This window comes from Trichomycterus rosablanca, chromosome 8 (assembly GCF_030014385.1).
Source record: "Trichomycterus rosablanca isolate fTriRos1 chromosome 8, fTriRos1.hap1, whole genome shotgun sequence".
NCBI classification, from domain to species: domain Eukaryota; kingdom Metazoa; phylum Chordata; class Actinopteri; order Siluriformes; family Trichomycteridae; genus Trichomycterus; species Trichomycterus rosablanca.
The window spans coordinates 38,315,884-38,339,491 of record NC_085995.1 but is presented as its reverse complement, the minus strand read 5'-3'; the positions used below and the strand labels follow the sequence as shown (position 1 = coordinate 38,339,491).

Here is a 23,608-nt window from a genome sequence, read left to right as displayed (position 1 = left end):
TCAGTAAAACAGATCTACTTTAATACAGCGGATCTACCCAGACACAGCAGATCTACTTCAATACAGCAGGTCTACCAAGATGTAGTGGATCTACTTCAGTACTGCAGATTTATACCAATACAGACCAGTACTGCAGATCTATACCAATACAGAAGATCTACCCGGATACAGTGGATCTTCTTTAATACTGCAGATCTACTCCAATACATCAAAATTACAGAGATACAACAGATCCACTCCAATACTGCAGATCTACTCAGATACAGTGGATCTACTTCAATAAAGCAGATCGATTCCAATACAGCTCATCTACTCCAATACTGCAGATGTACTTTGATCCAGTAGATCTACTCCAATGCAGCAGATCTATACCAATGCAGCAGATTTATACCAGTGCAGCAAATCTACCCAGACACAGCAGATCTACTCCAGTGCAACAGATCTACTCCAGTACTCCAGGGCAGCAGATCTACTCCAATACACCAGATCTACTCCAGTGCAACAGATCCACTCCAAGGCTTCAGATCTACTCCAATACAGCAGATCTTAACCAGTGCAGCAAATCTACCCAGACACAGCAAATCTACCCAGACACAGCAGATCTACTCAAATACACCAGATCTGTACCAGATCTACAGTTAAGCAGATCAGAGTTAAGGACAGTGCTCGTCTTGTGTTTATTGGAGGCAGATAATCCGTGGGCGTAGCCCGGCTGCTTTTCAGCGCTGTTCATAGACAATAATGTCTCAAAGTCTTTCCCCAGACGCCTCTGGTTAGAGATCACAGCTGAAAACTCAATACTGCTCCTACTGAAATACAAAGATAAAAGCAGAAGCTCTGTGGTGATGATGTCTGGAGAGCAGAATGTGAAAGTAGGAATGAATTTCACCCAGCAGTCAGTCGCTTCACAGAATAAAATAGAATAAAATAGAACACCTTTATTTATCATATATACACTGATCAGCTGTAACATTAAAACCACCTCTACACTCACTGTCCATTTTATCAGCTCCACTTACCATATAGAAGCACTTTGTAGTTCTACAATTACTGACTGTAGTCCATCTGTTTCTCTGCATGCTTTGTTAGCCTGCTTTCATGCTGTTCTTCTATGGTCAGGACCCCCACAGGACCAACACAGAGCAGGTATTATTTAGGTGGTGGATCATTCTCAGCACTGCAGTGACACTGACATGGTGGTGGTGTGTTAGTGTGTGTTGTGTTGGTATGAGTGGATCAGACACAGCAGTGCTGCTGGAGTTTTTAAACACCTCACTGTCACTGCTGGACTGAGAATAGTCCACCAACCAAAAATATATCCAGCCAACAGACGTGGGCAGCGTCCTGTGACCAAGATGACCGACTCAAACAGCAGCAATAGATGAGTGATCATCTCTGACTTTACATCTACAAGGTGGACCAACTAGGTAGGAGTGTCTAATAGAGTGGACAGTGAGTGGACACGGTATTTAAAAACTCCAGCAGCGCTGCTGTGTCTGATCCACTCATACCAGCACAACACACACTAACACACCACCACCATGTCAGTGTCACTGCAGTGCTGAGAATGATCCACCACCTAAATAATACCTGCTCTGTGGTGGTCCTATGGGGGTCCTGACCATTGAAGAACAGGTTGAAAGCAGGCTAAAAAAGTTACGTAAAGAAACAGATGGACTACAGTCAGTAATTGTAAAACTACAAAGTGCTTCTATATGGTAAGTGGAGCTGATAAAATGGACAGTGAGTGTAGAAACAAGGAGGTGGTTTTAATGTTATGGCTGCATATCCCAGCTTGTTTGGAAGCCATTGTACAGCACCCCTGGAGCAGAGAGGGTTAAGGGCCTTGCTCAAGGGCCCAACAGTGGCTGCATGGAAGAGCTGGGATTCAAACTCTCAACCTTTCGATTGACAGCTCAAAGCTCTACACACTATGCTACCACTGTCCCTCAATCAATACAATCATTCGATTTAAAGGGATTTAAAGTTTGGACGCTGATCCTGAGCCGACATGCTTCTTCTAAGAAAACATCCCACACTGGGACACCAGATCTCCCAGTGCAGGAAATCCAGTGATAAACTCTGTCTGTTCTCTCTGTAATGTTATGAGACGAGAATCCAGAATGTGATCTAATTACTGCGCTTTACTCTGACGTAACCCGAACTGCATGACGAGAGGAACCTGATACACCATCCAGCTCCAAAATCTAAAAATGACACATCCAGAATCAGTTCAGTGTGTGTGTGTGTGTGTGTGTGTGTGTGTGTGTGTAGAACAGATCGGACGGTGTATTCAAACTGAAGAAAAAGAAACGTGAAACGTGAAACATGAAACCTGAACTAAAGCTAAAATAACTAAAACAATAGTGCAGACAGGATGGGTGTGTGTTCACCAGGGACCCCCGTGGTGTCAGTAAGAGATTACGCACCACTTCTACAGGAAATCCAGCCTGCTTTGAACTTACAGCACCAAAGAACAAACACCATTTCTGGGAAAAAAGGGAAACGCACACACACTTTGACTTTGGTTACATGACATGGTTCATGACAGGAACGGTAGTTACTCATTACAGAAGATTCAACAGTTCACAAGGTTATATCAAACACAGTCATGGACAATTTTGTATCTCCAATTTACCTGACTGCACGTCTTTGTACTGTGGGAGGAAACCAGAGCACACGGCGTAAACCCACGCAGACACGGGGAGAACATGCAAACTCCAAACAGAAAGGACCCGGACCGCCCCACCTGGGGATCGAACCCAGGACCTTCTTGCTGTGAGGCGACAGTGCTACCCACTTAGCCACCGTGCCACCCCATTTAAAGTGAACCTGATCCATGTGCAATACCTCTTCTGCTCTGACCGAGGAGATCGAAGCTAACCCACGCCCCCTCCGACACGTGGGCAGCAAGCCGTATGCATCTTTTGATTACTAGTCCAGTACCTTAATCACTAGGCTACAACTGCCCTGCAACTCAGCACCGCAATGATACTAACAAGGTAATAGAATGGTAGTATGTGTTGTTCTGGTACGAGTGTATCAGGTGCAGCAGTGTTGTTGGGTCTCCAGTGCGCACAAACAACCAGTTAACGGTTAAAGGTTTGTGTATCCAATAAAGGGGCCAATCAGTTTGAAATGTATTAAAAATCCCAACAACACTGCTGCACCTAATACACTCATACCAGAACAACACACACTACCATGTTAATACTATGTTAGTATCATCGCTGAGTCAGTGGGGGTCCTGTGGGGGTCGCATGGTTACAGAGGAATGACAAAGTGTACAGAGCAACTGATATACTACAGTCAGTTAATGTATACCCACAAAGTTCATCTGTATAGTAGGTTTAGCCTATAAAATATCAATGTATTTTATCACAGCAAAAAGGGCCTGGGTTTGATTGGGGTTTGCATGTTCTCCCTGTGTCTGTGTGGGTTTCCTCCGGGTGCTCCGGTTTCCTCTCATCCAAAGACATGCAGGCAGTGTGTGTGTGTGTGACTAGGATAAAGGTACTAGACAGGTGTACCTAATAAACTGCTCAGTGAGTGTATATACGTAGTTCGAGTGCTGTTTGTCTGCAGGGTTTTAGGTTTTAACAGGTGATAGATAACATGCGATTTCAAACGCAGCCCAAACTAAACGTGTTTCTGCTCACGCCTCAGCATGCTGACCTTTACCTCCACGTTAATGTAAGATTCCTCTCACGTATCCTCTCACGTCTCGTGACAGGAGGGACGAGGTGGGTCGGCCAGAACGTGACTGCGCTTTTCATTACACAGTTAAAAACAGAATCATTTTTGAGTCATAAGACCCCAGGGATGGTATTTATTAATAACAGCGAGAACATTCGGCCCTTCCTCTCTCTCTCTTTATGCTCCGTCATGATTCCAGAGAAACTGAAAACAGAATTCCTTTCCCTTATAAAAACTCTTTATTTATTCATTTATACAGATCTTATTATTCGCTCCGTATACTTTACGCACATCAAATGGCTAGCCTACTACCGCTGAGATCCGGGACCCGGGGTTTGACTCTCTTGGTCGGTCGGTCGGGTGTCCAAAGGGAGGAAAATGAACAGCCTAGACTTAAGCATAAAGACATTGCTGCATCCAGGGGCAGCGCAAAAGTAACCCCTCATGCATCGATTTTCGGTTTGGCCATTGTTATTTAGCTAATGAAAGCTAACAGTTAACATCAGCTAATTTAATCTGATGTAGGTTTTCCAAGATCATTTTCCATTTTCCAATCTCATGATGTCCCACGCTACGCTAGCTGCTGTAGTACAACTGCATTATTCCTGACATGAACAACTCTGTTCAAACGGATCATTCTTCGGAATCAGATAACAGGGCTGTGTTCCTGGGTATATTTGCATCACAACGTCGCAACATGCACACACACACACACACACACACACACACACACACACACACACACACACACAATTGCTGCTTAGCTAGGTATAGTGTGATTTTTTTAATTTGTAAATTTGGTCTCATTTTGAAAAACAGAAGCAAAGGTACAGAGGATTTATCACACGCTTTTGTTTACGTTAGCTTCTGTTCTCCAAAGATACCCAAGAATACAGCTGTGATTCGATTCCAAAGAATGATTCATTTGAACAGAGTCAGTCATGCTAAGAATGATTCGTTTGAAGAGTCAATCATGTCAAGAATGATTCGTTTGAACAGAGTTATACATGTTGAGAATGATTCATTTGATAAGAGACATTCATGAGCAGAATGATTCATTTGAACCGAGTCAGTCATGTTGAGATCGATTCATTTGAATCATTCATGGAGAGAATTATTCAAGTTGAGAATGATTCATTTGAACCGAGTCAGTCATGTTGAGAATGATTCATTTGATAAGAGGCATTCATGTGGACTGTGATTTGTTTGAACAGAGTCATTCCTATGGAGAATGATTCATCTGAAGAGAGTCATACATGTCAAAAATGATATTTTTGAACAGAGTCATACATGTTGAGAATGATTCGTTTGAAGAGAGTCATACATGTTGAGAATGATTCGTTTGAAGAGAGTCATACATGTTGAGAATTATTCGTTTTAACTGAGTCAGTCATGTTGAGAATGATTCATGTGAAGAGAGTCATTCATAAGGAGAAGGATTCATTTGAAGAGAGTCATTCATGTAGAAAATGATGCATTTAAAAAGAGACATTCATGTCGAGAATGATTCATTTGAACAGAGTCATTCATGTCGGAAATGATTCATTTAAACAGAGTCATTCATGTCGGAAATGATTCATTTAAAAAGAGACATTCATGTCGGGAGTGACTCATTTGAACAGAGTCATTCAAGTCAAGAATGATTTATTTGATAAGAGCCCATTATGTGGAGAGTGATTCGTTTGAGCAGAGTCATTTATCTGGAAAAAGATTCATTTGAAGAGAGTCATTCATGTGGAGAATGATTCATTTTAACAGAACCTTTCAAGTCCAGAATGATTTGTTTGAAAAGCATCATTTATGTACTTAATCCTGTACGGAGAGTAAATCCATCTTGTATCGTTATGAAGCACATCTAGTGTTTCAGCTTCTCTTTTAATTTGTCAGCAGTTTGTGTGAAGTCGCGATAAATCAAATCAGCGCCGTCAAAAAACACTCATTCATTCCTCACTGCAACTTCTTTAGACGTGCTGATTAAACTGAATGACGGGTCAGGTGTAACTGAGACTTATAGAGATCTGACCTCTGATCAGTCTGTGTGTGTGTGTGTGTGTGTGTGTGTGTGTGTGGATGAATAAAACATGAAGCGTTATCGATGTCTGTTGTCTCCGTTTAAAAGAGCAGACAGACACAAGTATGTGTGTGAGACGATATGAGATTGTGTGATTCTGTACCAGGCTAACCTACACACACACACACCTGGATTCAGGTTGTGATGGTGAACATTATGATTTTGCTGTATTAATAATATGATGCATGTGGGCTGGTTTTCCTAATTACAAATCCTCTGCAACCTGCACCACCCCCACGCTGGCCAAAGAGACACGCAGACTAGCAACTGTTCCTTCTGCATATTTCAGAACTTGCGTTAGTGTTAGCGTGAATGAACGATTCCTTTCCATCAGTGCTGAGTGAGGATGTAAAGATGCACTCTACCCACGATGCGATTCACAATACTGGATTCACGATATGATTTTTTTTTTTTTTACTTTTTTCTCCCCCTTTAGTGCATCCAATTGTTCAATTTGCATTGTGCTTTCTCTCTGTCTATGCCGAACCCCGCCCTGACCGAGGAGATCGAAGCTAACCCATATCCCCTCCGAAACATGGGCAGCAGCCGGATGCATTTTTGCCACCCACACATCGACGAGTGTGGCGCCTCCTAGCGTTGCATGCGGAGAGACACACCCTAAGGGCACTCTGACAGAGAGAGACCCACATCCGGTTCTTTGTCCCACCCCCCAACTGAGCAACCGGCCAATTGTTGCTCATACAGCCACTCAGCCTCGAACCAGGAAGGCAGAGCTGGATTCGATACGAGGTACTCAGAATCCAGCTCTGGTTGCAGCGTGTCTTTTTACAGCTGCGCCACTTGAGCGGCACACGATACGATTTTTTTACCGATTTTTTTAATTGAAATTGAAAACAAATTATGTCTAAGTTTCCTTTTATAATTTCTCTTAAAAAAAGAAAAGAAAATCCTGTATTTGTGCTTATCTTTTATTTATCTAAATAATGAATACCCTTTTATTTCTGAGGTAGGTACAAACTATGCAAAACTATTTTGAATTAAGCCCAATTTGGCTGAAAAACCCCGGATTTGGCAACCAGGCGTATAGCACCAGTGACGTCAACCAGGCGAGGTGAATAGCGCCGGTGCCCTCTGCTGCTTAAAGTGAATATCGATTCATTTTACATGTCAAATCGATTTGAATCGTGGAATTTTTTAATCGGTTATTAACTGTCTTGTGGTGAATCGTTACATCCCTAGTGCCGAAATCTTAAGCTCATGATTTCGAATCTCAGCTCTTCTATCGGCTCTGCTATCAGCCGGCCGGGCGCCTACACATCGGCGGCGAGGGTGGCAACACCAACAAGAGAGAGAGACAGAGATAAGCTCTAACTGGCTGGTTTGGGTATACAGTGGGAAAAACAAATAAATAGTAGATTAACATGAATGATTCCTTGTGGCTGCTCCTGTTATGTGTCGCCACTGCAGATCATTTGTCTACACACTAAATTAGCACAGTTTTTACGCCGGGTGCACCTCCTGAAGCAACACTCCTATTAATGCGTTCCACAAAACAATCTCTATAAAGACATGAAGAAAAGCTCGGTTTAAAGAAACTCCAGCCCCACTCAAAAGCTCTGGAATGAACTGGAACATCGGCTGAGGCGTCAGTGCCCAGCCATACAAATGCTGAATGACTGAACGGGCACAAATTCCCACAGACATACTTCAAGTTCTTGTGAGAAGCCTTCTCAGAAGAGTGGCGGCTGTTATAGCTGAAAAGATCACTCTGTTTTAACAGCATTTGTTTGACTCTTGATTGATTATGCATACGCACAGTGCGTGTGTGTGTGTGTGTTCTCAGATGTCTGAACTCTGGACAATAAAGGTAAGAGGATCTGAGACACAAATCCCAGCAGAGAGAGTGAATTACACACACACACACACACACGCACACGCACACGCACACGCACACACACACACACACACACACACGCTGATTGTTTACTCCAGGCCTGAAAGCATCCTCGTATTACCAGCATTATAACGACCATCTCAATTATCATCACCACAAAAATATCATAATCGTTACACAATTACAGTCGATACCATCAGCATCGCTGGAACCGCTAACGGCCATTAGCGCCGAAATAATGCGTTCATCAGACCGTTCATGTCTCACACACACTTACACACTCGCCATCTCCATTATCGACAATAAATATAACATCATTTACACTCCTCCTCCTCATCTTCATCATCATCATCGTTACTATAACGCTACACACTAAAACAAGTGGACACGCTCATCGGCCTTTTTATTTTGAACGTCTGTACACCTGCTAGCCGCGGCAGTCGCGACTCCAGAGCTTCAGTTAACGTCCACATTAAACTACAGACCGAGAGGAGAAGAGACGGGGGCTGATGGTTTTCTGCTGATAAGCTGCCGATTTTCTGCTGCTCCTTATGTGCAACATCATCTCCGGTTATTATTTTGATCCAGAACACAAACAAATTAATTTTTTCCCTCCACTGCATACGGAGAGTCCCGCTACGCCCTCCATGGATCACCCACCGCTCGTCCGGACACCCCGACCAGACAGCAGAGGCTATCTGACAGGTTATCCGCTGATTCTTTCAATGTGAACGCTATTTTGACTGAATAACGAGGGAGAGTCTAATGCTTCCTCCCTCGGCGCTAAAGGCAATCCCAGAATTCAGTGCGGCACGACTTTTATCATAAAAAAATGACAAATATGGTGGGCAGACGAATGTGGAGCAACCAACTGAGTCTCAGTGATGTTTAATCTGTATAAAGGTGTAATTATGTGCCGTTTATTTGTAAACTCGGGCTCGTCAGGGACAGTTTAACCGTTTTCGGTACACGGAGGGAGACGTTAGCTGGCGTGCTAGCGTGTTGTGCCACCTCACCCCATTGGTTTAAATGGCCTGAGGCTAACTGTGTTAGCTTAGTAAGCCAAAACTGACGTAATCCCTGTATAAGTAGTGCATTCGAATAACCTGACTTATAAGTTGATGACTTATTAGAATCCTCTCTACTGAGGCAGCTCCCCATGTAGAGAGTAGACAGCAAGGCAGCTCACCAGGTTTTCGAACACACCCTATAAAGTCTGTCTGTGGGAATTTGTGCCCATTCAGTCAAAAAAGCATTTGTTTGGCTGTATGGTTGGGCACTGATGTTGGTCAAGAAAGCCTCAACTGATGTTCAGGTTCAGGCAGCTGTAGGCGGCTAGGGTCGCACCTATAAAAAAATATAACGGGTCTTACACCGTCATAGGAACCTTATTAAAATGTTTTATTTAGGCTGTTTAACATTTATTATTTTCATTCTTTATAATAATAAATCAGAACCATATTTTAGGCAAAACAACATGCATAAAGAACATCATGTAACTGACATGCACCCCCGGTTCTGGACTGCATTGCTTAGGGGGGGATTGGCAATGCCCTCTCCAGTGCCCCCATAGCGCCGGCCCTGCTTGTGTTACTTTAGTTTCGCCCTAAGCCGGATTCGAACCTAGGGAGTAAAAATATGCACACTCCGGAGCTCCTGGAGGAAACCCACACACACTGGAGAACATGCAAACTCCACACAGAAAGGACCCGGACCGCCGAACCTGGGAATCGAACCCAGGACCTTCTTGCTGTGAGGCGACTGTGCTACCCACCGAGCCACCTGTGAACAGCACAAAACGAAGAAAGGATCTCGAGACCTGGGTACGAACTTCGGATCCTGTCACTGTCTGTGTGTAGTTTTGTACGGTGGCCCGCTGAGTCAAAACACAATAACATTTACAAATCAAACAAAAGCTGACAACACAACGACATTAAGGTAGAACGCGAATACAATAAGGTTTTGGGATGTTCTCTATGTTCTCCAACATTCCACCAAAAACCCTTCGGAATTGTACAAGAGAATTTAAGTACCACAATAAGTACCGACCTGGCCCATCTATCTGTTTTAGGGGGATACATTTCGGTTCAGAGTTTGGCATCAAATGGCACAACATCTACAGTTGCAATCATGGAAAAGTCCCATCCACGTCATGGCACCAAGGTCTCAGATGATGAGAAACCAGGGCTGCGTCCGAAATCGCTTACTTAAACAGTACGTACTAGATTCTAGGCAGTGCGCACTGCTCGGCCGGTAAAGCAGTAAGATCTTTCAGTACGCAAGTGTGCAGTATGCACGCAACCTCGTACATACTGTGTCCGCCATCTTACCAACACCATGTGATAAATGACATCACATTTTAAAATCAGACAATATTAATCCTGTAGTTCTCCACAGAGCTACTGATAATATTATTCAGGGTTGTGCTTAATCACAACATTTTTAATGTTTGTTTTACTCTGACTCTTCACTTTCTGCCATCTTTCTTCTTCTGCTTTGAATGCCTTTGCAGCTCCAGTTGAATTATGGGATAGATTATCAAACCACAGTGTGCTGTGTTTGCATACTTAAGAATGGCCGCCCAGGCAGTAGGTCAACCCAGCGCGTTCACTTCGCTCACAAGATGCAGGGTTACTTGTAGTTCCTAGAATGAAAAAGATCACGGCTGGTGGAAGAGCAGTTTCTTACAAAGCTCCACAACTTTGGAATAATCTTCCTGCCTCTGTTCGGGATTCGGACACGTCTCAATGTTTAAGTGTAGACTAAAAACATATTTATTTTCCCAGGCTTTTGATTAGTATAGAAAAAGGCGCAGAGCTTGGGGGTTCTTGGTCATAGAAACTTGTGGTGATCAGGGATGTTGGGTTGCTGTCGTTCTTCCTCTCTTGTCCGATCACTCAGGTTTGATGATGGTTGGGAGGTGGGTGCTGATGTCCTGTGAAAGCCTTCATGACCTTGTTACCTGCTCGCTCTCCCTTTTAGTTATGCTGTAATAATTAGGGCTGCTGGAGTCTAAAACTCTCTGTAAAACTTATATTCTTTCAACTAGCATTGTACATTTTTAACTACAGTTTCTGTTGTGTTTACCCCGAGGTGGTTCTGATGGAAACCTGTTTACCCGCCGAGGTTAAGGATTGAAGTCGAGACGACCGTGCAAACGATGCTGCTCCTGCTGGATGTGACGAGCCTGGAGTATTTGGACCAAGAATGACAAGAACTCACTACAGACTTCATTATATTGTTGATTGTGTTTGTATGATTTGTGTAAATCATACTTATTTAAAGTATCCTCCAGGCCACCCAAGAAGGATGGGCCCTGCTGAGTCTGGTTCCTCTCAAGGTTTCTTCCTGTAATTTTCAGGTAGTTTTTCCTTGCCACTGTCGCCCTCGGCTTGCTCAACAGGGGTTTTTGTATCTGTTGGTCCTGGATTTTGTAAAGTTGCTTTGAGACAATGTTCATTGTAAAAAGCGCTATATAAATAAAGTTGACTTGACTTGACTTGACTAAGTCATCCGGATACTCTTTGCGTACCGTTTAATGAGTACTACATATTCGGACACACTACCCACTCTCGCATACTGCTTTCACGTACTGTTCAGTATGGAAGTATGCGATTTCGGACGCGGCCTGGAGACCAGCATCTTCAGTCTGACTTGTACTAGGATTGGCGGCTCTCCTGGCTCCTCATCGAGCTGAGAAAAGTGTTTTTATTCCACACTGGAGTATCGATTTGGGCTTTTAGCACCTCGGTGTCACACAGAGATGCGGAACCTGTTTCCCTCTGATCTGGAATTAAAGCTACAAGTTCTGACCTGAGGCATCATGTCAGCACATCAATCCTGATATGAGACGTGCTGTACCGGCTGATTCCTAGAAACGCACTCAACAAAAAATACTAATCAGGATATTTTGTGTTTACTCAATTATTCATTCATACAGGAAACACTGTGGTGCAGGAAACCCTGGACACACACACACACACACACACACACACACACACTTTCTCCTGCACTCCACCCAAGATTCTTCACATTCATGTTTTGGAAGGTTCACAAATAGACAGCTGAACCGAAGGCGGGAACCAAACCCGAGACAACGAGGCAGACTCTACCAGCTGCACTACAGAGTCACTATAATGCTGTTTACATGCAAACTTATGGAGAATATAACAATGGTCAGATCCTGAACAGACCCCAAGAGCCTTTAAATTCCAAAATGATGGACATTAATGGTCATTATTTATGAACATGACTGCAGGGATTTACCTCTACTGTCAACAAAAAAGGTCAGTCCTATCAACATCATGTGGGAATTCCATGCTATGCTTTTATTATTAATTGCTGTAGTAATACCACATAAAAACAGCAATACAAGATGGTGTGAGTGTGTGTGTGTGTGTGTGTGTGTCCTCAAAGCGCCTGTACCCGCAGGTTGTCATGGTGAACAGCTATAAACCGGTTGCTATGAGAAGGATGCAATAAAGGCACACACTAATACATCTGAAACGTCTGTCCGGGCAAAGAGATTCCTAAATGCCATGTCTGAATGGCACACACACACACACAAACACACACACACACACACACACACCACCATTACGAATCCTCACACACTGACCACAGAAAGGAAATGGGTCCATCTGAGAGTGATCCCTGGTTTCTTTTCACTGGCTCGGTGTGGTTTGGTTTCCTGCTCTGAGATCTTCAGCTCCACCAGTTTGTTCTGTCAGTCCAAAACCTCGCCGTTAATCTCAGAATATTATTATATAAGAAACAGCAGAAATAAGATCTATGATACCCCTCAAGCTGCAGACCGGACACCCCTTTCTTTAAAGATCGACCTGTAGTTTTGTTTTATTTCCTGTGGCCGCCGTAAAATTCAGCGCTGACCAAAACGTCCGGTTATCCAGCTATAAATTCTTGAGTTATTTAGATCGGTTTGTTTTCCCAGAATCGCTGGACACAACAGGATGCTAATCTCCTGTGGTGCCTCGGCCTTTCCCCCCTCAGAGGCAGGAAATCATGTCTGTATGTGGACACATGGCGGGCCGATAGCACCGCTGGCAATCACAGTAGTGGGCTAAAGTAACCGTGCCAACCAAGCTACATACATATTGTTGTCATTATTATTATTATTATTATTATTATTATTATTACTATTATCACTGTTATTTATTATTATTATTATTATAACTTTTTTAATATTGTATTGTTATTATCATTACTATAATTATTATTTATAATATTATTATTTGATTATTATTATTATTTTTATTACTACTACTACGGTATAATTATAATAATAGTAAAAAATATTATTATAAAAATTATATTATTATTATTATTACTATATTATTTTTACTACTAATATTATTCAAATTATATTTTTATTTACCATATTATAATTATTATTATTTTTATTATAATACTATTATAATTATCATTATTATTATTTAATTATTATTATTATTATTTTACTATATTATTTTTATTATTATTGTTATTATCATCATCATTATTATTATTTGATTATTTTTACTATATTATTTATTCTTATTATTATTATTTGATTAATATTATTATTATTTTTACTATATTATTTATTCTTATTATTATTATTATCATCATCATCCTTATTATTATTTGGTTATTAATTCTTTTTTTTTACTATATTATTTTTATTATTATTATTTTATTATTATTATTATTAATAATAATACTGAATTATTATTATTTTTACCATATAATTATTACTATTTTTATTATAGTATTATTATTATTATTTTTTACATGTTTGAAGTATATAATCAGTATTATTTATAAACAAGTCAGAAGACGCAGGAACCTCAGACGTAATGCTGAGTTACACTTTCAGCTTTGTTTGCTCATTAAACATAGAGTCTGATGGACTCGCTTCTTTTCTCCCGGGAGAAATGAGATTAGATAGAGTATACACACACACACACACACACACACACACACAACCCACATTAGCTAGATTCTCTTTTCAGAACTCACGGATCGATCACTCTTCTCTGATGGAACAGTGCTGACAGCTGATGGAAGAGGGAATGATCACTGATTCAGCAACTGATCCAGTACAGTCTATATTTACAGTGTATCACAAAAGTGAGTACACCCCTCACATTTCTGCAAATATTTCATTATATCTTTTCATGGGACAACACTATAGACATGAAACTTGGATATAACTTAGAGTAGTCCGTGTACAGCTTGTATAGCAGTGTAGATTTACTGTCTTCTGAAAATAACTCAACACACAGCTGTTAATGTCTAAATGGCTGGCAACATAAGTGAGTACACCCCACAGTGAACATGTCCAAATTGTGCCCAAAGTGTCAATATTTTGTGTGACCACCATTATTATCCAGCACTGCCTTAACCCTCCTGGGCATGGAATTCACCAGAGCTGCACAGGTTGCTACTGGAATCCTCTTCCACTCCTCCATGATGACATCACGGAGCTGGTGGATGTTAGACACCTTGAACTCCTCCACCTTCCACTTGAGGATGCGCCACAGGTGCTCGATTGGGTTTAGTCCATCACCTTTACCTTCAGCTTCCTCAGCAAGGCAGTTGTCATCTTGGAGGTTGTGTTTGGGGCAGTTTTCGAAGGGAGGGGATCATGCTCTGTTTCAGAATGTCACAGTACATGTTGGAATTCATTTTTCCCTCAATGAACTGCAGCTCCCCAGTGCCTGCAGCACTCATGCAGCCCAAGACCATGATGCTACCACCACCATGCTTGACTGTAGGCAAGATACAGTTGTCTTGGTACTTCTCACCAGGGCGCCGCCACACATGCTGGACACCATCTGAAGCAAACAAGTTTATCTTGGTCTCGTCAGACCACAGGGCATTCCAGTAATCCATGTTCTTGGACTGCTTGTTTTCAGTAAACTGTTTGCTGGCTTTCTTGTGCGTCAGCTTCCTTCTGGGATGACGACCATGCAGACCGAGTTTATGCAGTGTGCGGCGTATGGTCTGAGCACTGACAGGCTGACCTCCCACGTCTTCAACCTCTGCAGCAATGCTGGCAGCACTCATGTGTCTTTTTTTAAAAGCCAACCTCTGGATATGACGCCGAACACGTGGACTCAACTTCTTTGGTCGACCCTGGCGAAGCCTGTTCCGAGTGGAACCTGTCCTGGAAAACCGCTGTATGACCTTGGCCACCATGCTGTAGCTCAGTTTCAGGGTGTTAGCAATCTTCTTATAGCCCAGGCCATCTTTGTGGAGAGCAACAATTCTATTTCTCACATCCTCAGAGAGTTCTTTGCCATGAGGTGCCATGTTGAATATCCAGTGGCCAGTATGAGAGAATTGTACCCAAAACACCAAATTTAACAGCCCTGCTCCCCATTTACACCTGGGACCTTGACACATGACACCAGGGAGGGACAACGACACATTTGGGCACAATTTGGACATGTTCACTGTGGGGTGTACTCACTTATGTTGCCAGCTATTTAGACATTAATGGCTGTGTGTTGAGTTATTTTCAGAAGACAGTAAATCTACACTGCTATACAAGCTGTACACTGACTACTCTAAGTTATATCCACGTTTCATGTCTATAGTGTTGTCCCATGAATAGATATAATGAAATATTTGCAGAAATGTGAGGGGTGTACTTACTTTTGTGATACACTGTATGTCTGTGTGTGTGTGTGTGTGTGTGTGTGTGTGTGTGAGTGTGAGTGTGTGTGAGTGTGAGTGTGTGTGTGTGTGTGTGTGTGTTCACATGAAGAGCACAGGAACTGTCGTCACCTTCACATCAACCTCACAGGGACCCAATAACACTGGGGTCAAATGTTCTCCTGTCAACTTCTGTTCTTCTATTCTGTTTTTTTCTGTTCTCTTCTATTCTGTCCTTTTCTGTTCTCTTCTGTTTTCCTGTAAACTTCTGTTCTTCTGTAAACTTCTGTTCTTCTGTAAACTTCTGTAAACTTCTGTAAACTTCTGTAAACTTCTGTAAACTTCTGTTCTCCTGTCAACTTCTATTCTCTTCTATTCTTTTCTGTTGTCTTCTATTCTGTTCTTTTCTGTTCTCTTCTGTTCTCCTGTAAACTTCTGTTATTCTGTAAACTTCTGTTCTTCTGTTATCCTGTCAACTGTCTGTTTACCTGTAAACTTCTCTTCTCCTGTAAACTTCTGTTCTCCTGTTTTCCTGTAAACTTGTTTTCCTGTCAACTTCTGTTCTCCTGTTCCCCTGTTAACTTCTGTTCTCCTGTAAACTTCTTTTCTTATGTACACTTCTGTTCTTCTGTTAACTTCTGTTCTTCTGTTCTCCAGTCCTTCTGTCAACTTCTCTTCTCTTCTCTTCTTTTATTAACTTCTGTTCTCCTGTCAACTTTTATTCTGTAAACTCCTGTTCTTTTGTTTTCCTGTCAACTTCTGTTCTTCTGTTCTCTGTTCTTCTGTTAACTTCTGTTCTCTTATTAACTTCTGTTCTCCTGTTCTTTTATTAACCATTCTCATGTTCTTCATGTCAAATTCTGTTTTCCTGTTATGTTCTCCAGTTTTTCTGTTCCTATTTTCTTCTATTCTTCTGATCTCCTGCTTGACTGTTCTTTTGTCAAATTCTGTGTCTAATCCTGGGTATCCCTGCCTTATGCCCAGTGTTTCCCGGTGGGACAGGACCTGCCACAGCCCTGACCAGGATAAAGCGTCTGCCCTTGGTGCACTTCAGCCATGTGACTGTCAGACTCGCCAGTGACCTCAGACTGTGGCGAGAACTTTCCGATGGAGGAGATGGGTTTAAATGAAGCTAATAGTCAGTAATTGTATTAGAGGAGCTGTGTTGTGTGTGTTTAAATCAGTGCTAATCTGATTGTAGATCACTCCCACTCCAGCTACGACTGGGTGAAATGGACACCACCACACCCTTATCGAAAAGAAGATAAATGCACATCGGCTGAGGAGCCGAGCGGGACCGCGTGGGTGCATGTAGTCGCTTTAAAGAGGAGAAGGTTTAGGGTTTAGATTTATTTGCTAGAAAGAAACATAAAATATTAAATGTGCCACATTTATATTCTGATATATTCAGCAAATAAAATAGTAAATGAAATCAGGGGTGTAATTTGCATACGAGTAAACTGAGTGAGAGAGAGTAAAAGAGAGAGTGTGATATTATATAATATTACTTTTCTATTATTTCTCTTTATGTTTGTTCTGCTGTGGCCACACTGTCCTTTTTATCAGCTCCACTTACCATATAGAAGCACTTTGTAGTTCTACAATTACTGAATGTAGTCCATCTGTTTCTCTACATGCTTTGTTAGCCCCCTTTCATGCTGTTCTTCAATGGTCAGGACCCTCACAGGACCACTACAGAGCAGGTATTATTTAGGTGGTGGATCATTCTCAGCACTGCAGTGACACTGACGTGGTGGTGGTGTGTTAGTGTGTGTTGTGCTGGTATGAGTGGATCAGACACAGCAGCGCTGCTGTGACCACTGATGAAGGTCTAGAAGATGACCGACTCAAACAGCAGCAATAGATGAGCGATCATCTCTGACTTTACATCTACAAGTGGACCAACTAGGTAGGAGTGTCTAATAGAGTGGACAGTGAGTGGACACGGTATTTAAAAACTCCAGCAGTGCTGCTGTGTCTGATCCACTCATACCAGCACAACACACACTAACACACCACCACCATGTCAGTGTCACTGCAGTGCTGAGAATAATCCACCACCTAAATAATACCTGCTCTGTGGTGGTCCTGTGAGGGTCCTGACCATTGAAGAACAGGGTGAAAGCAGGTTAAAACGTATGTAGACAAACAGATGGACTACAGTCAGTAATTGTAGAACTACAAAGTGCTTCTATATGGTAAGTGGAGCTGATAAAAATATCATCATGCTGTTGTTATTACTGTCATTAGAAGTGTTAATAACAGCGTTGTACACGGGTGAAAGACGAATAGGGTGTTCCAAGTACCAAAAAAATAAAATGGTTAAATTGTATAATTTTTTCATTTAATATTGTGCACAAATGTGTCACCTATGTAAATATGTATTTTTTTTCTTAGCATTTTGCTTATTTGATAATTTTAGTGTTGTTGACACACAACAAGGGCACAAAAATGTCATTCAGTGCAACAACTAATTTATGACAAAATACACACACAAGGAACAATCTTAGCCATTTCAAATGTATAAGTTTAGTATATCTCTTACAAAAGATTTAAAACCTCAGAAGAAACTGTACTTACTCTGTTTTGAATCTTCTGTGCATTGTTTGTACTCTAATGCGTCTTGGGATTTTGTTTATTTGTATACAAGATGTTTTTGCTACACATTCTATTCTACTGTATTTGAAACCTAATCAAACGCTGTTTTCTATGAAGCAGGCCTGGATTCTCTTGCATTCACATGAAAAAAATATAATAATTACTTATTACAGTTATTTTAAGCAAATGTTTTTGTTGCACTGTATGATGATTTTATGTTGCGCTGAATGACATACTCCAAATTATCCTGTTACATCAGAATATTCATGACTTAATTTGTTTTTAAGTTCTTTATTGATTAAAGTAGCAGTAGTAGAATGAAAATATGCCAAGTATGTGTTATAATATTACTACATCATGAAAAAAGTAAGGCAATGAAAAACATAGCTAATGAAGCCATCATAACAACTTGTAAGGCACCAGAACAGTGTGGAAGTTTGGAATTTGTGTCATAACACGTGAAAAAGTTGCTGCAGTAAATCTAAATTCATTCAGCCGTGAAAACCATTTGAAGTCGCATTTTATTTCATGAACTGAACAAATGTTTTCCAGTCTTTTGTTGTTAACCTTGAGGTTCTTGCCGTACATGGCTTTGGTTCTGCGATTATGATTTTGACATCAGACTTAAGGTAGTAAATTTCATCATGTGGATTTTGGCCACACAAAGGAATTTCTGTTTCAATTTTGTAGCATGCAGCTAACTTGCACCTCATCTCCTACAGACAGCAGTACCTGCCCAACGAATGGCAGGTCATCGTACTTGACAATAACAAAATCTCAGGGACCACTTCATCAAAAACATAATTATTAATATTCATTGTAATTACTGCTCTTATTAAGGAAGACTAGAATGGAAAAAAGTGGTTTTAATATTTAAAAATAATTTTAAAACATTATAAAGTCAGTATAACAATGTCATTGTCAATTTAGTGCAACAGCGAAATTCTGTTGCACTGAATGACAGAAATTTTACTTTAGCACATTTTACAGTTATCCCAGTGGTTAGCAAAAGCTAACATTGACCTTAGCTCAAAGACATTTCTACACATATTCACATTTAAATGTTAATAACCTTGTTTGTTTACAAGATTAAACGTAATATTAAGTTTTCTGTGTTGTACTGAATGACACTCAGTTTTGTTCTTTAATGTACTGTGTCAGTAAAAAGACATTTTTATCAAATAATGTTAAAATGCATTGACCTCGTGTGTGTGCTGAAGGGTCCCCAGGAGTCTTCTTTTGTTGTTATAATTGGTCACATGACTGCAGTAGCTTGATTGCATATTAAAATAAGGCTTTTTATTAACGTTGTACTGAATGCCAACTGAAGATTGGGAAAATGGGGACTGAAAGTATCCTGAATATTATTAATATTAAAAAACACATCTGACTGAATATTATTTAATATGTCACACATGACATTTGTACAATTATGCCAAAGCAGTCAATTTTAAGTTTTATTAAGATTAATTAGTTTTTTCTTAATGTTTTATTACTTAAAGAGGTAGGGGGACCGTTGCACTGAATGACATTTTGGGGGTTTCAAGGGTTATTTTTTCAAAAATCATACATTTTCCGTAAAAATTACTTTAGGTTTCAGTAAAGATGTACAAATGGAGTAGATTGAAGGTATATCCACTTATATTAATATAATTGTATATTATTTATCAAGTGGGGACACTAAAAAGTTACGTCTCGTCTTTGACCCACACACACAACACACACTCACACACAGAGTACAGATGTGGGACGTGCCTGAGGTTCAGTGGGACTCCAGGACGTTATTGCATGTTATTGTTTTAAACCTCTGCTTTACTTTCAGGAATCCAGATGTTGACGTCTTTTGTAATATCCGTATTTTCCTGTTGAAACTCACAAATCCAGTTTTGGAAATCGGTTGGCACGAGCTTCTCTGTGATCTCACTCTCTTGGCGCTCTAACCAGCTTTCAGACCCTCTGAGAACCTGAACGCTTGCCCACGTTTAATCAAATCATCTACTTGCAATGTGGCCCCAGGGACACGCCTCCTCAAAGAGCCAGCCAATCACCTGGCTCTGTTAGGGTCCCACCTATGCCACCCCCATCCTGCACTTCTACAAACCCCCTTTTATAGGAGGCGAAGGGGGGTGGGGGGGGTCGAGTGTTCCTCTCATCAGAAATGATGAGGGAAAAATCCACGTTTCCCAGGATTCTTCAGTCTCTGACATCTGTTTAATAACAGTCACACTGATGAGCTGAGAGGACCAAATTCACTCACTCACATTCATTCATTCAATCACTCACTTATTCACTCACCCACTTACTCATTCATTTATTCATTCATTCACTCTAACTCACTCATTCACTCACTCACTTTCATTCATTCATTCACTCACACTACTAACTACTAACTCACTCACTCTTACTCACACTTACTCTAACCTACTCACACTCACTCACATTCATTCGTTCACTCACTCACTCATTCACAGTCATTCATTCACTAACTTACTCTAACTCACTCATTCACTCACTCACTTTCATTCACTCATTCATTCATTCATTAATTCACTCACACTACTAACTACTAACTAACTCACTCACTCTCTTACACTTACTCTAACCTACTCACTCACTAACTCACTCACTTTCATTCACTCACTCACATTCATTCATTCACTCACTTATACTACAAACTACTAACTAACTCACTCTTACACTTACTCTAACTTACTCACTCACTCATTCACTCACTCACTCACACTTCAACTCACTTACTCACTCACTTTCATTCATTCAATCATTCATTCACTCACACTACTAACTACTCTTACTCACAGTTACTCTAACTCACTCACTCACTTTCATTCATTCACTCACTCACTCAAACTTACTCACTCTCTTACTCACACTTACTCTAACTTACTCACATTCATTTATTCACTCACACTACTAACTCACTCACTCTCTTATTCACACTTACTCTAACTTACTCACTCACTTATTCACTCACTCGCTCACTCACACTTACTCTAACTTACTCATTTACACTTACTCTAACTCACTCTAACTTACTCACTCTAACTTACTCACTCTAACCTACTCACTCACTTATACTTACTCACTCACTCATACCTACTCTAACTTACTCACCCACACTAACTTACTCACTCACTCATACTTACTCTAACTTACTCACTCACTCATACTTACTTTAACTTACTCACCCACACTAACTTACTCACTCACTCATACTTACTCTAACGTACTCACTCATTCATACTTACTTTAACTTACTCACTCTAACTTACTCACTCACTTATACTTACTCACTCACTCATACTTACTCTAACTTACTCACCCACACTAACTTACTCACTCACTCATACTTACTTTAACTTACTCACCCACACTAACTTACTCACTCACTCACTCATACTTACTCTAACTTACTCACTCACTCATACTTTAACTTACTCACTCACTTATACTTACTCACTCACTCATACCTACTCTAACTTACTCACTCACTCATACTTTAACTTACTCACTCACTTATACTTACTCACTCACTCATACCTACTCTAACTTACTCACCCACACTAACTTACTCACTCATACTTACTCACTCACTCATACTTACTTTAACTTACTCACTCACTCATACTTACTCTAACTTACTCACACTAACTTACTCACTCACACTAACTTATTCATTCACTCACTCACACTTACTCTAACCTACTCACTCACTCACATTCATTCATACTTACTCTAACCTACTCACTCAGTCACATTCATTCACTCACTCACACTTACTCTAAACTACTCACTCACTCACATTCATTCACTCATTCATACTTACTCTAACCTACTCACTCACTTACTCACTCACTTCATTCATTTACTCACATTTACTCTAACTTACTCACTCACTCATACTTACTCTAACTTACTCACACTAACTTACTCACTCACTCACACTTTAACTTATTCATTCACTCATTCACACTTACTCTAACCTACTCACTCACTCACATTCATTCATACTTACTCTAACCTATTAACTCACTTACATTCATTCACTCACTCATACTTACTCTAACCTACTCACTCACTTACTTCATTTACTTACATTTACTCTAACTTACTCACTCACATTCATTCATTCACTTACACTCTTACTCACACTTACTCTAACTTACTAACTTGTTCACTCACTCTCTTGCTGACTCACTCACTTACTCAGTCACTCAGTCACTTACTTACTCGCTCGTTCACTCACTCACTCGTTCACTCACTTACTTGCTCGCTCACTTACTCACTCATTCAGGCTCATCTTTGTATGAAGAGTGGTGTTGCACCAATCCATCCCCAGAGGCCCTTTTCCTCAACAAAAGAAAAAGTTGGACTACAACAAAAGCTAAAAACTCATTTTATCCCCATCAGAGGGAAACTATCTGCACACCGAGCTCAAGAAAAAGAGTCTAACCGCACCCAATTAAAACCCACACATTCACGCGGAGGGCAGTGCTGCGTTAAATTTAATTTAGGAGCGCTCAGCCTGCCGTCTGTGGGTCACGCCGAGCCGGGCAGAGTGATCAAGCACCAAAATTATCTGCTCGAAAAAGTCGAAATAATCACGACCCGGCATTCATTTTCTAATTTCATATTTCAACAAAAACATCAAATACAAAACATAACACCCACCTTCACACATCAGTTCAGATCTCTGTGATTAAAAACCAACATGTGACATGAACCTACCAGTAAACATGAAATCTATTAACACTAAAACTGTGAATACTTTTGGCAATATAGTGTGTATTCAACAACATAAACAAGTGTTGATAGTAAAATAGGCCACATAAGCCCGGATATCCTCTAATGTAGGAACTGTGCGCTGTATTTTATTATGAGGGAAGAATCACACGTGGGAAATGAAGCACAGAAATCTGGTTATGCAGTATTTTCTAACAGTATTGTGGCATCGTCCCGGGTGCTAAAAGGTTTAGCAATTACTGTGATATGAGAAGATAATCTCTTCATGCCTTGTCAGCAAGGAATCCTGTGCTAGATCAGAACGTTCACACACTCTCCACCAGGTCCTTCTGTGTAACGGGATGCTCAGACTCGGTGGAAATCAAATTTGCTTAGTAATAAATCAGATTCAAATAAACGAGAAAGAACAGGAAGAGGAGAAATTCATTTCTGTGGCATAACGAGACGTACTGCTAGTTCACGTCCCTGTTTATATTAAATACACAGCAGGGACTGATGAAGGTGGACAGTAAGATGCCTCGTTCTTTTAATTTCACTCAGGTTTTTTAATCAATTGTGAGTGTAGGTTTATTTGATGGATATGATTCAGATAAAGTAAATTAAATATGTTTTGTAGCAACCTGGCAAAGGTGGGGTTGAAACCAGCGACCTTTTGATTACTTGTCCAGGACCTTAACAACTAGGCTACAACTGTGAATTGCACCCACCGTGACCCTGTATCGTGCCCACCTGCCATGTCATTATGAGCCAGCTGTTTCCTTTAATTGGCACTTAAAGGGCAGTCTCCGCGCCTTATTAAGCATTAATACGCTGCAGCTGGGGGGGTTCCTGTTAAAACCAGGCTCATCTGTCAGCTCATTGCTGGCTTCTCTGTTTACCTGCACCTACACTCTTTAAGGCCGTCATGCCGGGCACAGACCCACCTGGCTATGTTTTACATAAACACAAATGTACTTTTACTCCAGTAA

General features: G+C 40.8%; 1 protein-coding gene across 1 annotated transcript in view; it reads right to left on the bottom strand.

The window, feature by feature from the left end:
* The window catches only part of mgat4b (alpha-1,3-mannosyl-glycoprotein 4-beta-N-acetylglucosaminyltransferase B), a 187,292-nt gene that overhangs the window by 81,001 nt on the left and 82,683 nt on the right, over positions 1–23,608 (bottom strand). The window lies entirely within an intron of this gene.